This window comes from Oncorhynchus nerka, linkage group LG15 (assembly GCF_034236695.1).
Source record: "Oncorhynchus nerka isolate Pitt River linkage group LG15, Oner_Uvic_2.0, whole genome shotgun sequence".
Classification (NCBI taxonomy): domain Eukaryota; kingdom Metazoa; phylum Chordata; class Actinopteri; order Salmoniformes; family Salmonidae; genus Oncorhynchus; species Oncorhynchus nerka.
In genome coordinates this window covers 84714072-84732101 of record NC_088410.1, presented here as the reverse complement: position 1 = coordinate 84732101, position 18030 = coordinate 84714072, and the positions used below count along the sequence as shown (strand labels likewise).

The window sequence follows — 18030 nt, the reverse complement described above, 5'->3', positions numbered from 1 at the left end:
AGCCATGCAACCATCACACACACTGAGCCATGCAACCATCACACACACTGAGCCATGCAACCCACACACACACACACACACTGAGCCATGCAACCCACACACACACACACACCGAGCCATGCAACCCACACACACACCGAGCCATGCAACCCACACACACACACACACTGAGCCATGCAACCCACACACACTGAGCCATACAACCCACACACACTGAGCCATGCAACCCACACACACTGAGCCATGCAACCCACACACACACTGAGCCATGCAACCCACACACACACTGAGCCATGCAACCCACACACACACACACTGAGCCATGCAACCCACACACACACTGAGCCATGCAACCCACACACACTGAGCCATGCAACCCACACACACACCGAGCCATGCAACCCACACCCACACCGAGCCATGCAACCCACACACACACACCGAGCCATGCAACCCAAACACACACACACACACCGAGCCATGCAACCCACACACACACACACACACCGAGCCATGCAACCCACACACACACACACACCGAGCCATGCAACCCACACACACACACACCGAGCCATGCAACCCCACACACACTGAGCCATGCAACCCCCATACACACACACACTGAGCCATGCAACCCACCCCACACACATACACTGAGCCATGCAACCCACCCCACACACATACACTGAGCCATGCACACACACACTGAGCCATGCAACCCCCACACACACACACACCGAGCCATGCAACCCACACACCCACACTGCGCCATGCAAACCCCACCACACACAGAGCCATGCACCCCCCACACACACACAGAGCCATGCAACCACACACACACAGAGCCATGCAACCCACACACACACACAGAGCCATGCAACCCACACACACACACAGAGCCATGCAACCCACACACACACAGAGCCATGCAACCCACACACACACACACACACTGAGCCCTGCAACCGCCCCCCACACAGAGCCATGCAACCCACACACACACACACACACACAGACACACACACACAGAGCCATGCAACCCCACACACATACACACTGGGCCATGCAACCCTCCCACACATACACACTGGGCCATGCAACCCCCCACACATACACACTGGGCAATGCAACCCCCCTCTCCAACACACAGTGAGCCATGCAACCCCCTCCACACACACACACACACTGGGCCATGCAACCCCCCCCCCTCCCACACACACAGTGAGCCATGGAACCCCCCACACACACAGTGAGCCATGCAACCCCCTCACACACACACTGAGCCATGCAACCCCCCTCACACACACACTGAGCCATGCAACCCCCCCCCACACAGCCATGCAACCCCACACACACACACACACTGAGCCATGCAACCCCCACACACCGAGCCATGCAACCCACACACACACCGAGCCATGCAACCCACACACACACCGAGCCATGCAACCCACACACACACCGAGCCATGCAACCCACACACACACACCGAGCCATGCAACCCACACACACTGAGCCATGCAACCCACACACACTGAGCCATGCAACCCACACACACACACACTGAGCCATGCAACCCACACACACTGAGCCATGCAACCCACACACACACACTGAGCCATGCAACCCACACACACACACTGAGCCATGCAACCCACACACACTGAGCCATACAACCTACACACACGGAGCCATGCAACCCACACAAACTGAGCCATGCAACCCACACACACACACTGAGCCATGCAACCCACACACACACACTGAGCCATACAACCCACACACACACACACACTGAGCCATGCAACCCACACACACACACTGAGCCATGCAACCCACACACACACACCATGCAACCCACACACACACACTGAGCCATGCAACCCACACACACACACACCGAGCCATGCAACCCACACACACGAGCCATACAACCCACACACACACTGAGCCATGCAACCCACACACACACACTGAGCCATGCAACCCACACACACACACTGAGCCATGCAACCCACACACACACACTGAGCCATGCAACCCATACACACACACAGAGCCATGCAACCCATACACACACACAGAGCCATGCAACCCACACACACACACCGAGCCATGCAACCCACACACACACACACCGAGCCATGCAACCCACACACACACACACCGAGCCATGCAACCCACACACACACACCGAGCCATGCAACCCACACACACACACACACTGAGCCATGCCAACCACACACACACACTGAGCCATGCAACCCACACACACTGAGCCATACAACCCACACACACTGAGCCATGCAACCCACACACACACTGAGCCATGCAACCCACACACACACTGAGCCATGCAACCCACACACACACTGAGCCATGCAACCCACACACACTGAGCCATGCAACCCACACACACTGAGCCATGCAACCCACACACACACTGAGCCATGCAACCCACACCCACACTGAGCCATGCAACCCACACACACACACACACACACACACACCGAGCCATGCAACCCACACACACACACACCGAGCCATGCAACCCACACACACACACACACCGAGCCATGCAACCCCACACACACACACTGAGCCATGCAACCCCCAACACACACACACACTGAGCCATGCAACCCCCACACACATACACACTGGGCCATGCAACCCCCCACACATACACACTGGGCCATGCAACCCCCCCACACACACACACACACTGGGCCATGCACCCCCCCCTCCCACACACACAGTGAGCCATGCAACCCCCACACACACACACTGAGCCATGCAACCCCCCTCACACACACACTGAGCCATGCAACCCCCCCACACACACACTGAGCCAAGCAACCCCCCACACACACACTGAGCCATGCAACCCCCACACACTGAGCCATGCAACCCCCCACACACTGAGCCATGCAACCCCCCACACACCGAGCCATGCAACCCACATACACACCGAGCCATGCAACCCACACACACACACCGAGCCATGCAACCCACACACACACACTGAGCCATGTAACCCACACACACACACTGAGCCATGCAACCCACACACACACACTGAGCCATGCAACCCACACACTGAGCCATGCAACCCACACACTGAGCCATACAACCCACAAACTGAGCCATGCAACCCACACACACTGAGCCATGCAACCCACACACACACTGAGCCATGCAACCCACACACACACTGAGCCATGCAACCCACACACTGAGCCATGCAACCCACACACACACCGAGCCATGCAACCCACACCCACACCGAGCCATGCAACCCACACACACACACCGAGCCATGCAACCCAACACACACACACACACCGAGCCATGCAACACACACACACACACACACACACACCGAGCCATGCAACCCCACACACACACACACCGAGCCATGCAACCCCACACACACACACCGAGCCATGCAACCCCACACACACACACTGAGCCATGCAACCCCAACACACACACACTGAGCCATGCAACCCACCCCACACACACACACTGAGCCATGCAACCCCCCACACACACACACACACTGAGCCATGCAACCGCCCCCACACACACACACTGAGCCATGCAACCCCCCACACACACACTGAGCCATGCAACCCCCCACACACACACACTGAGCCATGCAACCCCCCACACACACACACTGAGCCATGCAACCCCCCACACATACACACTGGGCCATGCAACCCCCCACCCCACACACACACACACTGGGCCATGCAACCCCCCACACACACACACTGAGCCATGCAACCCCCCTCACACACACACTGAGCCATGCAAACCCCTCACACACACACTGAGCCATGCAACCCCCACACACACACACTGAGCCATGCAACCCCCCACACACACACACACTGAGCCATGCAACCCCCCCCACACACCGAGCCATGCAACCCACACACACACCGAGCCATGCAACCCACACACACACACACCGAGCCATGCAACCCACACACACACACACGAGCCATGCAACCCCACACACACACACTGAGCCATGCAACCCCCAACACACACACACTGAGCCATGCAACCCCACACACACACACACTGAGCCATGCAACCCACCCACACACACACACTGAGCCATGCAAACCCCCCACACACACACACACACACTGAGCAATGCAACCGCCCCACACACACACACTGAGCCATGCAACTCCCCCCACACACACACACTGAGCCATGCAACCCCCCACACACACACACTGAGCCATGCAACCCCCACACACACACACACTGAGCCATGCAACCCCCCCACACACACACACTGAGCCATGCAACCCTCCCACACACACACACTGAGCCATGCAACCCCCACACATACACACTGGGCCATGCAACCCCCACCCCACACACACACACACACTGGGCCATGCAACCCCCACACACACACTGAGCCATGCAACCCCCTCTCACACACACACACTGAGCCATGCAACCCCTCACACACACACTGAGCCATGCAACCCCACACACACACACTGAGCCATGCAACCCCCCCACACACACACACTGAGCCATGCAACCCCCACACCGAGCCATGCAACCCACACACACACCGAGCCATGCAACCCACACACACACCGAGCCATGCAACCCACACACACCGAGCCATGCAACCCACACACACACCGAGCCATGCAACCCACACACACACCGAGCCATGCAACCCACACACACCGAGCCATGCAACCCACACACACACACACTGAGCCATGCAACCCCACACACACACACACTGAGCCATGCAACCCCCACACACACACACTGAGCCATGCAACCCCACACACATACACACTGGGCCATGCAACCCCCCACACATACACACTGGGCCATGCAACCCCCCCCACACACACTGGGCCATGCAACCCCCCCCCACACACAGTGAGCCATGCAACCCCCCACACACACACTGAGCCATGCAACCCCCACACACACACACTGAGCCATGCAACCCCTCACACACACACTGAGCCATGCAACCCCCACACACACACACTGAGCCAAGCCCCCCCACACACACACTGAGCCATGCAACCCCCACACACTGAGCCATGCAAGCCCCCCACACTGAGCCATGCAACCCCCACACACCGAGCCATGCAACCCACATACACACCGAGCCATGCAACCCACACACACACCGAACCATGCAACCCACACACACACACTGAGCCATGTAACCCACACACACACACTGAGCCATGCAACCCACACACACACACTGAGCCATGCAACCCACACACTGAGCCATACAACCCACAAACTGAGCCATGCAACCCACACACACTGAGCCATGCAACCCACACACACACTGAGCCATGCAACCCACACACACACTGAGCCATGCAACCCACACACACTGAGCCATGCAACCCACACACACTGAGCCATGCAACCCACACACACACTGAGCCATGCAACCCACACCCACACCGAGCCATGCAACCCACACACACACACCGAGCCATGCAACCCAAACACACACACACACCCCGAGCCATGCAACCCACACACACACACACACACACACCGAGCCATGCAACCCACACACACACACACACCGAGCCATGCAACCCACACACACACACACACACACCGAGCCATGCAACCCCACACACACACACTGAGCCATGCAACCCCCAACACACACACACACTGAGCCATGCAACCCCACACACACACACACACTGAGCCATGCAACCCACCCCACACACACACACTGAGCCATGCAACCCCCACACACACACACACACTGAGCCATGCAACCTGCAACCCTCTCCCACACACACACACTGAGCCATGCAACCCCCCACACACACACACTGAGCCATGCAACCCCCCACACACACACACTGAGCCATGCAACCCCCCCACACACACACTGAGCCATGCAACCCCCCACACACACACACTGAGACATGCAACCCTCCCCACACACACACTGAGCCATGCAACCCCCCCCCACACACACACACACACACACACACACACTGAGCCATGCAACCCCCCACACACACACTGAGCCATGCAGCCCCCCCCACACACACTGAGCCATGCAACCCCCCCACACACACACTGAGCCAAGCAACCCCCCACACACACACTGAGCCATGCAACCCCCACACACTGAGCCATGCAACCCCCCACACACTGAGCCATGCAGCCCCCCACACACCGAGCCATGCAACCCACATACACACCGAGCCATGCAACCCACACACACACACCGAACCATGCAGCCCACACACACACACTGAGCCATGTAACCCACACACACTGAGCCATGCAACCCACACACACACACTGAGCCATGCAACCCACACACTGAGCCATACAACCCACAAACTGGAGCCATGCAACCCACACACACTGAGCCATGCAACCCACACACACTGAGCCATGCAACCCACACACACACTGAGCCATGCAACCCACACACACTGAGCCATGCAACCCACACACACTGAGCCATGCAACCCACACACACACTGAGCCATGCAACCCACACCCACACCGAGCCATGCAACCCACACACACACCGAGCCATGCAACCAAACACACACACACACCCCGAGCCATGCAACCCACACACACACACACCGAGCCATGCAACCCACACACACACACACACCGAGCCATGCAACACACACACACCGAGCCATGCAACCCACACACACACACACACACACCGAGCCATGCAACCCCACACACACACACTGAGCCATGCAACCCCAACACACACACACACTGAGCCATGCAACCCACACACACACACACACTGAGCCATGCAACCCACCCCACACACACACACTGAGCCATGCAACCCCCCCACACACACACACTGAGCCATGCAAACCGCTCCCCACACACACACTGAGCCATGCAACCCCCCCACACACACACTGAGCCATGCAACCCCCCCCACACACACACACTGAGCCATGCAGCCCCCCCCACACACACACACACTGAGCCATGCAACCCCCACACACACACACTGAGCCATGCAACCCTCCCACACACACACACTGAGCCATGCAACCCCCCACACACACACACACACACACACACACACACACACTGAGCCATGCAACCCCACACATACACACTGGGCCATGCAACCCCCCCACACACACACACACACTGGCCATGCAACCCCCCACACACACACACACTGAGCCATGCAACCCCCCACACATACACACTGAGCCATGCAACCCCCCTCACACACACACTGAGCCATGCAACCCCCCACACACACACACTGAGCCATGCACCCCCCACACACCGAGCCATGCAACACCATGCACACACACCGAGCCATGCAACCCACACACACACCGAGCCATGCAACCCACACACACACACCGAGCCATGCAACCCACACACACTGAGCCATGCAACCCACACACACTGAGCCATGCAACCCACACACACACACACACTGAGCCATGCAACCCACACACACACTGAGCCATGCAACCCACACACACACACACTGAGCCATGCAACCCACACACACACACACTGAGCCATGCAACCCACACACACGGAGCCATACAACCCACACACACGGAGCCATGCAACCCACACAAACTGAGCCATGCAACCCACACACACACTGAGCCATGCAACCCACACACACACACTGAGCCATACAACCCACACACACACACACACACACTGAGCCATGCAACCCACACACACACACTGAGCCATGCAACCCACACACACACACCATGCAACCCACACACACACACTGAGCCATGCAACCACACACACACACACCGAGCCATGCAACCCACACACACGAGCCATACAACCCACACACACACTGAGCCATGCAACCCACATACACACACTGAGCCATGCAACCCATACACACACACAGAGCCATGCAACCCATACACACACACAGAGCCATGCAACCCACACACACACACCGAGCCATGCAAACCCACACACACACACCGAGCCATGCAACCACACACACACACACCGAGCCATGGAACCCACACACACACACCGAGCCATGCAACCCACACACACACACACACACACTGACACATGCTAACCACACACACACACTGAGCCATGCAACCCACACACACTGAGCCATACAACCCACACACACTGAGCCATGCAACCCACACACACACTGAGCCATGCAACCCACACACACACTGAGCCATGCAACCCACACACACTGAGCAATGCAACCCACACACACTGAGCCATGCAACCCACACACACTGAGCCATGCAACCCACACACACACTGAGCCATGCAACCCACACCGAGCCATGCAACCCACACCCACACCCATGCAACCACACACACACACCGAGCCATGCAACCCACACACACACACACCGAGCCATGCAACCTAAAACACACACACACACCGAGCCATGCAACCCACACACACACACACACACACACACACCGAGCCATGCAACCCACACACACACACACCGAGCCATGCAACCCACACACACACACTGAGCCATGCAACCCCCACACACACACTGAGCCATGCAACCCCACACACACACACACTGAGCCATGCAACCCCCCACACACACAAACACACTGAGCCATGCAACCCCCCACACACACACACTGAGCCATGCAACCCCAACACACACACACTGAGCCATGCAACCCCCCCACACACACACACTGAGCCATGCAACCCCCACACACACACACTGAGCCATGCAACCCCACACACACACTGAGCCATGCAACCCCCCCACACACACACTGAGCCATGCAACCCCACACACACACACTGAGCCATGCAACCTCCCACACACACACTGAGCCATGCACCCCCCCCACACACACACACACACACACACACACTGAGCCATGCAACCCCCCACACATACACACTGGCCATGCAAACCCCCCCCCCCCCCACACACACACACACACACTGGGCCATGCAACCCCCACACACACACACTGAGCCATGCAACCCTCCCACACACACTGAGCCATGCAACCCCACACACACACTGAGCCATGCAACCCCCCACACACACACACTGAGCCATGCAACCCCCCCACAGACACACTGAGCCATGCAACCCCCACACACTGAGCCATGCAACCCCCCCACACCTGAGCCATGCAACCCCCCCACACACCGAGCCATGCAACCCACATACACACCGAGCCATGCAACCCACACACACACACACACCGAGCCATGCAACCCACACACACACACCGAGCCATGCAACCCCACACACACACGGAGCCATGCAACCCACACACACACACGGAGCCATGTAACCCACACACACACACTGAGCCATGCAACCCACACACACACACTGAGCCATGCAACCCACACACTGAGCCATGCAACCCACACACTGAGCCATACAACCCACACAAACTGAGCCATGCAACCCACACACACTGAGCCATGCAACCCCACACACACTGAGCCATGCAACCCATGTACACACACTGAGCCATGCAGCCCACACACTGAGCCATGCAACCCACACACACTGAGCCATGCAACCCCCACACACACACTGAGTCATGCAACCCCACACACACTGAGCCATGCAACCCACACCCACACTGAGCCATGCAACCCACAAACGAGCCATGCAACACACACACACACACTGAGCCATGCAACCCACACACACACACACACACCGAGCCATGCAACCCACACACACACCGAGCCATGCAACCCACACACACACACATGTGAGCCATGCAACACACACACACACTGAGCCATGCAACCTCTAACACACACACACTGAGCCATGCAACCCACACACACACACACTGAGCCATGGAACCACCCACACACACACACTGAGCCATGCAACCCCCCCCACACACACACACCTGAGCCATGCAACACACACACTGAGCCATGCACCCCCCCTCCCACACACACACTGAGCCATGCAACCCCCCCACACACACACACACACTGAGCCATGCAACCCCCACACACACTGAGCCATGCAACCCACACACACACACACCGAGCCATGCAACCCACACACACACACACACACACCGAGCCATGCAACCCCACACACACACACTGAGCCATGCAACCCCAACACACACACACACTGAGCCATGCAACCCCACACACACACACACTGAGCCATGCAACCCACCCCACACACACACACTGAGCCATGCAACCCCCCCCACACACACACACTGAGCCATGTAACCGCTCCCCACACACACACTGAGCCATGCAACCCCCCACACACACACTGAGCCATGCAACCCCCACACACACACACTGAGCCATGCAACCCCCCACACACACACACTGAGCCATGCAACCCCCCACACACACACACTGAGCCATGCAACCCCCACACACACACACTGAGCCATGCAACCCCCCCCACACACACACACACACACACACTGAGCCATGCAACCCCCACACACACACTGGCCATGCAACCCCCCCCACACACACACACTGGGCCATGCAACCCCCACACACACACACACTGAGCCATGCAACCCCACACACACACACTGAGCCATGCAACCCCCCCCCACACACACACTGAGCCATGCAACCCCCCCACACACACACACTGAGCCATGCAACCCCCCACACACCGAGCCATGCAACCCACACACACACCTGAGCCATGCAACCCACACACACACCGAGCCATGCAACCCACACACACACACCGAGCCATGCAACCCACACACTGAGCCATGCAACCCCACACACTGAGCCATGCAACCCACACACACACACACACTGAGCCATGCAACCCACACACACACTGAGCCATGCAAACACACACACACTGAGCCATGCAACCACACACACACACTGAGCCATGCAACCCACACACACGGAGCCATACAACCCACACACGGAGCATGCAACCCAACAAACTGAGCCATGCAACCCACACACACACACTGAGCCATGCAACCCCACACACACACTGAGCCATACAACCCACACACACACACACACACTGAGCCATGCAACCCACACACACACTGAGCCATGCAACCCACACACACACACCATGCAACCCACACACACACACTGAGCCATGCAACCCACACACACACACACCGAGCCATGCAACCCACACACACGAGCCATACAACCCACACACACACTGAGCCATGCAACCCACATACACACACTGAGCCATGCAACCCATACACACACACAGAGCCATGCAACCCATACACACAGAGCCATGCAACCCCACACACACACACCGAGCCATGCAACCCACACACACACACACCGAGCCATGCAACCCACACACACACACACCGAGCCATGGAACCCACACACACACACCGAGCCATGCAACCACACACACACACACACACACACACTGAGCCATGCCAACCACACACACACACTGAGCCATGCAACCCACACACACTGAGCCATACAACCCACACACACTGAGCCATGCAACCCACACACACACTGAGCCATGCAACCCACACACACACTGAGCCATGCAACCCACACACACTGAGCAATGCAACCCACACACACTGAGCCATGCAACCCACACACACACTGATCCATGCAACCCACACACACACTGAGCCATGCAACCCACACCGAGCCATGCAACCCACACCCACACCGAGCCATGCAACCCCCACACACACACACCGAGCCATGCAACCCAAACACACACACACACACCGAGCGAGCCATGCAACCCCCACACACACACACTGAGCCATGCAACCCCAACACACACACACTGAGCCATGCAACCCCACACACACACACACTGAGCCATGCAACCCACCCCACACACACACACTGAGCCATGCAAGCCCCCACACACACAAACACACTGAGCCATGCAACCGCCCCCACACACACACTGAGCCATGCAACCCCCACACACACACACTGAGCCATGCAACCCCCCCACACACACACACTGAGCCATGCAACCCCCCCACACACACACACACACTGAGCCATGCAACCCCCCCACACACACTGAGCCATGCAACCCCCCACACACACACACACTGAGCCATGCAACCCTCCCACACACACACACTGAGCCATGCAACCCCCCCCCCCCCACACACACACACACACACACACACACACACTGAGCCATGCAACCCCCCACACATACACACTGGGCCATGCAACCCCCCCACACACACACACACACACACACTGGGCCATGCAACCCCCCCCCACACACACACACTGAGCCATGCAACCCCTCCACACACACTGAGCCATGCAACCCCCCACACTCACACTGAGCCATGCAACCCCCACACACACACACTGAGCCATGCAACCCCCCCACAGACACACTGAGCCATGCAACCCCCCCCACACACTGAGCCATGCAACCCCCCACACACCGACATGCAACCCCCCCACACACCGAGCCATGCAACCCACATACACACCGAGCCATGCAACCCACACACACACACACCGAGCCATGCAACCCACCACACACACACACCGAGCCCATGCAAACACACCACACGGAGCCATGCAACCCACACACACACACGGAGCCATGTAACCCACACACACACTGAGCCATGCAACCCACACACACACACTGAGCCATGCAACCCACACACTGAGCCATGCAACCCACACACTGAGCCATACAACCCACACAAACTGAGCCATGCAACCCACACACACTGAGCCATGCAACCCACACACACACTGAGCCATGCAACCCACACACACACTGAGCCATGCAACCCACACACACTGAGCCATGCAACCCACACACACTGAGCCATGCAACCCACACACACACTGAGCCATGCAACCCACACACACACTGAGCCATGCAACCCACACCCACACTGAGCCATGCAACCCACACCGAGCCATGCAACCCACACACACACACACACACCGAGCCATGCAACCCACACACACACACACACACCGAGCCATGCAACCCACACACACACACACCGAGCCATGCAACCCACACACACACACACACCGAGCCATGCAACCCCACACACACACACTGAGCCATGCAACCCCCAACACACACACACTGAGCCATGCAACCCCACACACACACACACTGAGCCATGGAACCCACCCCACACACACACACTGAGCCATGCAACCCCCCACACACACACACACTGAGCCATGCAACCGCCCCCACACACACACTGAGCCATGCAACCCTCCCACACACACACACTGAGCCATGCAACCCCCCCACACACACACACACTGAGCCATGCAACCCCCCCACACACACACTGAGCCATGCAACCCCCACACACACACACTGAGCCATGCAACCCCCCACACACACACACTGAGCCATGCAACCCCCCACACACACACAGTGAGCCATGCAACCCCCCACACATACACACTGGGCCATGCAACCCCCCACACACACACACTGGGCCATGCAACCCCCCACACACACACACAGTGAGCCATGCAACCCCTCCACACACACACTGAGCCATGCAACCCCCCTCACACACACACTGAGCCATGCAACCCCCCACACACACACACTGAGCCATGCAACCCCCCACACACACACCGAGCCATGCAACCCACACACACACACGAGCCATGCAACCCACACACACACACTGAGCCATACAACCTCACACACACACACACTGAGCCATGCAACCCACACACACACTGAGCCATGCAAACACATTCACACTGAGCCATGCAACCCACACACTGAGCAATACAACCCACACACACTGAACCATACAACCCACACACACTGAGCCATGCAACACCACACACACACACTGAGCCATGCAACCCCACACACACACACTGAGCCATGCAACACACACACACTGAGCCATGCAACCCACACACACACTGAGCCATGCAACCCGCACACACACTGAGCCATGCAACCCACACACACACCGAGCCATGCAACCCACACACACACCGAGCCATGCAACCCACACCCACACCAAGCCATGCAACCCACACACACACACACGAGCCATGCAACCCACACACACACACAGAGCCATGCAACCCACACACACACACACACACACACTGAGCCATGCAACCCACACACACACCGAGCCATGCAACACACACACACACACACAGAGCCATGCAACCGCACACACACACACTGAGCCATGCAACCCCCACACACACACACACACACTGAGCCATGCAAACCCCACACACACACACTGAGCCATGCAACCGCCCCCACACACACACTGAGCCATGCAACCCACACACACACACAGAGCCATGCAACCCACACACACACAGAGCCATGCAACCCCCACACACACAGAGCCATGCAACCCCCACACACACAGAGCCATGCAACCCCCACACACACAGAGCCATGAACCCCCCTACACTGAGCCATGAAACCCCCACACACACACACACTGAGCCATGCAACCCCCACACACACAGAGCCATGCAAACCCCCACACACACACACTGAGCCATGCAACCCACACACACACTGCGCCACGCACCCACACACACACACACACACACACGGAGCCATGCAACCCCCAACACACACAGTGAGCCATGCAACCCCCACACACACACTGAGCCAAGCAACCCCACACACACACACTGAGCCATGCAACCCCCCCACACACTGAGCCATGCAACCCCCCACACACCGAGCCATGCAACCCACATACACACCGAGCCATGCAACCCACACACACACACCGAGCCATGCAACCCACACACACACACACTGAGCCATGTAACCCACACACACACACTGAGCCATGCAACCCACACACACACACTGAGCCATGCAACCCACACACTGAGCCATGCAACCCACACACTGAGCCATACAACCCACAAACTGAGCCATGCAACCCACACACACTGAGCCATGCAACCCACACACACACTGAGCCATGCAACCCACACACACACTGAGCCATGCAACCCACACACACTGAGCCATGCAACCCACACACACTGAGCCATGCAACCCACACACACACTGAGCCATGCAACCCACACACACACTGAGCCATGCAACCCACACCGAGCCATGCAACCCACACCCACACCGAGCCATGCAACCCACACACACACACCGAGCCATGCAACCCAAACACACACACACACACCGAGCCATGCAACCCACACACACACACACACACCGAGCCATGCAACCCACACACACACACACCGAGCCATGCAACCCCACACACACACACTGAGCCATGCAACCCCCAACACACACACACTGAGCCATGCAACCCCACACACACACACACTGAGCCATGCAACCCACCCCACACACACACACTGAGCCATGCAACCCCCCCCACACACACACACACACTGAGCCATGCAACCGCCCCCCACACACACACACTGAGCCATGCAACCCCCCCACACACACACACTGAGCCATGCAACCCCCCACACACACACACTGAGCCATGCAACCCCCCACACACACACACTGAGCCATGCAACCCCCCACACACACACTGAGCCATGCAACCCTCCCACACACACACACTGAGCCATGCAACCCCCCACACACACACACACACACACACTGAGCCATGCAACCCCCACACATACACACTGGGCCATGCAACCCCCCCACACACACACACACACACACTGGGCCATGCAACCCCCCCCACACACACACACAGTGAGCCATGCAACCCCCACAGACACACACTGAGCCATGCAACCCCCCCACACACTGAGCCATGCAACCCCCCACACACCGAGCCATGCAACCCCCCACACACCGAGCCATGCAACCCACATACACACCGAGCCATGCAACCCACACACACACACCGAGCCATGCAACCCACACACACACACACACCGAGCCATGCAACCCACACACACACACCGAGCCATGCAACCCACACACACACACGGAGCCATGCAACCCACACACACACACGGAGCCATGTAACCCACACACACACACTGAGCCATGCAACCCACACACACACACTGAGCCATGCAACCCACACACTGAGCCATGCAACCCACACACTGAGCCATACAACCCACACAAACTGAGCCATGCAACCCACACACACTGAGCCATGCAACCCACACACACACTGAGCCATGCAACCCACACACACACTGAGCCATGCAACCCACACACACTGAGCCATGCAACCCACACACACACTGAGCCATGCAACCCACACACACACTGAGCCATGCAACCCACACCCACACTGAGCCATGCAACCCACACCGATCCATGCAACCCACACACACACACACACACACACCGAGCCATGCAACCCACACACACACACACACACCGAGCCATGCAACCCACACACACACACACACACACCGAGCCATGCAACCCACACACACACACACCGAGCCATGCAACCCCACACACACACACTGAGCCATGCAACCCACACACACACTGAGCCATGCAACCCCACACACACACACACTGAGCCATGGAACCCACCCCACACACACACACTGAGCCATGCAACCGCCCCCACACACACACACTGAGCCATGCAAACCCCCACACACACACTGAGCCATGCAACCCCCCCCACACACACACACACTGAGCCATGCAACCCCCCCACACACACACTGAGCCATGCAACCCCCCACACACACACACTGAGCCATGCAACCCCCCCACACACACACACTGAGCCATGCAACCCCCCACACACACACACACACAGTGAGCCATGCAACCCCCCACACATACACACTGGGCCATGCAACCCCCCACACACACACTGGGCCATGCAACCCCCCCCACACACACACAGTGAGCCATGCAACCCCTCCACACACACACGAGCCATGCAACCCCACACACACACTGAGCCATGTAACCCACACACACACACACTGAGCCATGCAACCCCCACACACACACACTGAGCCATGCAACCCCACACTGAGCCATGCAACCTGAGCACACTGAGCAAACAACCCACACAAACTGAGCCATGCAACCCCACACACACACACTGAGCCATGCAACCCACACACACACACTGAGCCATGCAACCCACACACACTGAGCCATGCAACCCCACACACACTGAGCCATGCAACCCGCACACACACTGAGCCATGCAACCCGCACACACACCGAGCCATGCAACCCACACCCACACCGAGCCATGCAACCCACACCCACACCAAGCCATGCAACCCACACACACACACCGAGCCATGCAACCCACACACACACACACACAGAGCCATGCAACCACACACACACACACACACCGAGCCATGCAACCCACACACACACCGAGCCATGCAAACCCACACACACACACAACACACACACACACACACAGAGCCATGCAACCGCACACACACACACTGAGCCATGCAATCCCCACACACACACACACTGAGCCATGCAACCCACCCCACACACACACACTGAGCCATGCAACCCCCACACACACACACACACTGAGCCATGCAACCGCCCCCACACACACACACTGAGCCATGCAACCCCCCACACACACACACACTGAGCCATGCAACCCCCACACACACACACACTGAGCCCTGCAACCCCCCACACACACAGAGCCATGCAACCCCACACACACAGAGCCATGCAACCCACACACACAAAGAGCCATGCAACCCCCACACACACAGAGCCATGCAACCCCCACACACACAGAGCCATGCAACCCCCACACACACAGAGCCATGAACCCCCCCACACTGAGCCATGAAACCCCCACACACACACACACACACTGAGCCATTAACCCACACACACAGAGCCATGCAACACCCCCCCCCCACACACACACACACTGAGCCATGCAACCCACACACACACTGAGCCACGCACCCACACACACACACACACACACGGAGCCATGCAACCCCCCAACACACACAGTGAGCCATGCAAC

The 18030-nt window shown here is 58.0% G+C and overlaps 1 protein-coding gene across 1 annotated transcript in view; it reads right to left on the bottom strand.

Moving 5' to 3' along the window:
* The window catches only part of LOC115117564 (forkhead box protein J3-like), a 197720-nt gene that overhangs the window by 112105 nt on the left and 67585 nt on the right, over positions 1-18030 (bottom strand). The gene's annotated exons all lie outside the window — the stretch shown is intronic.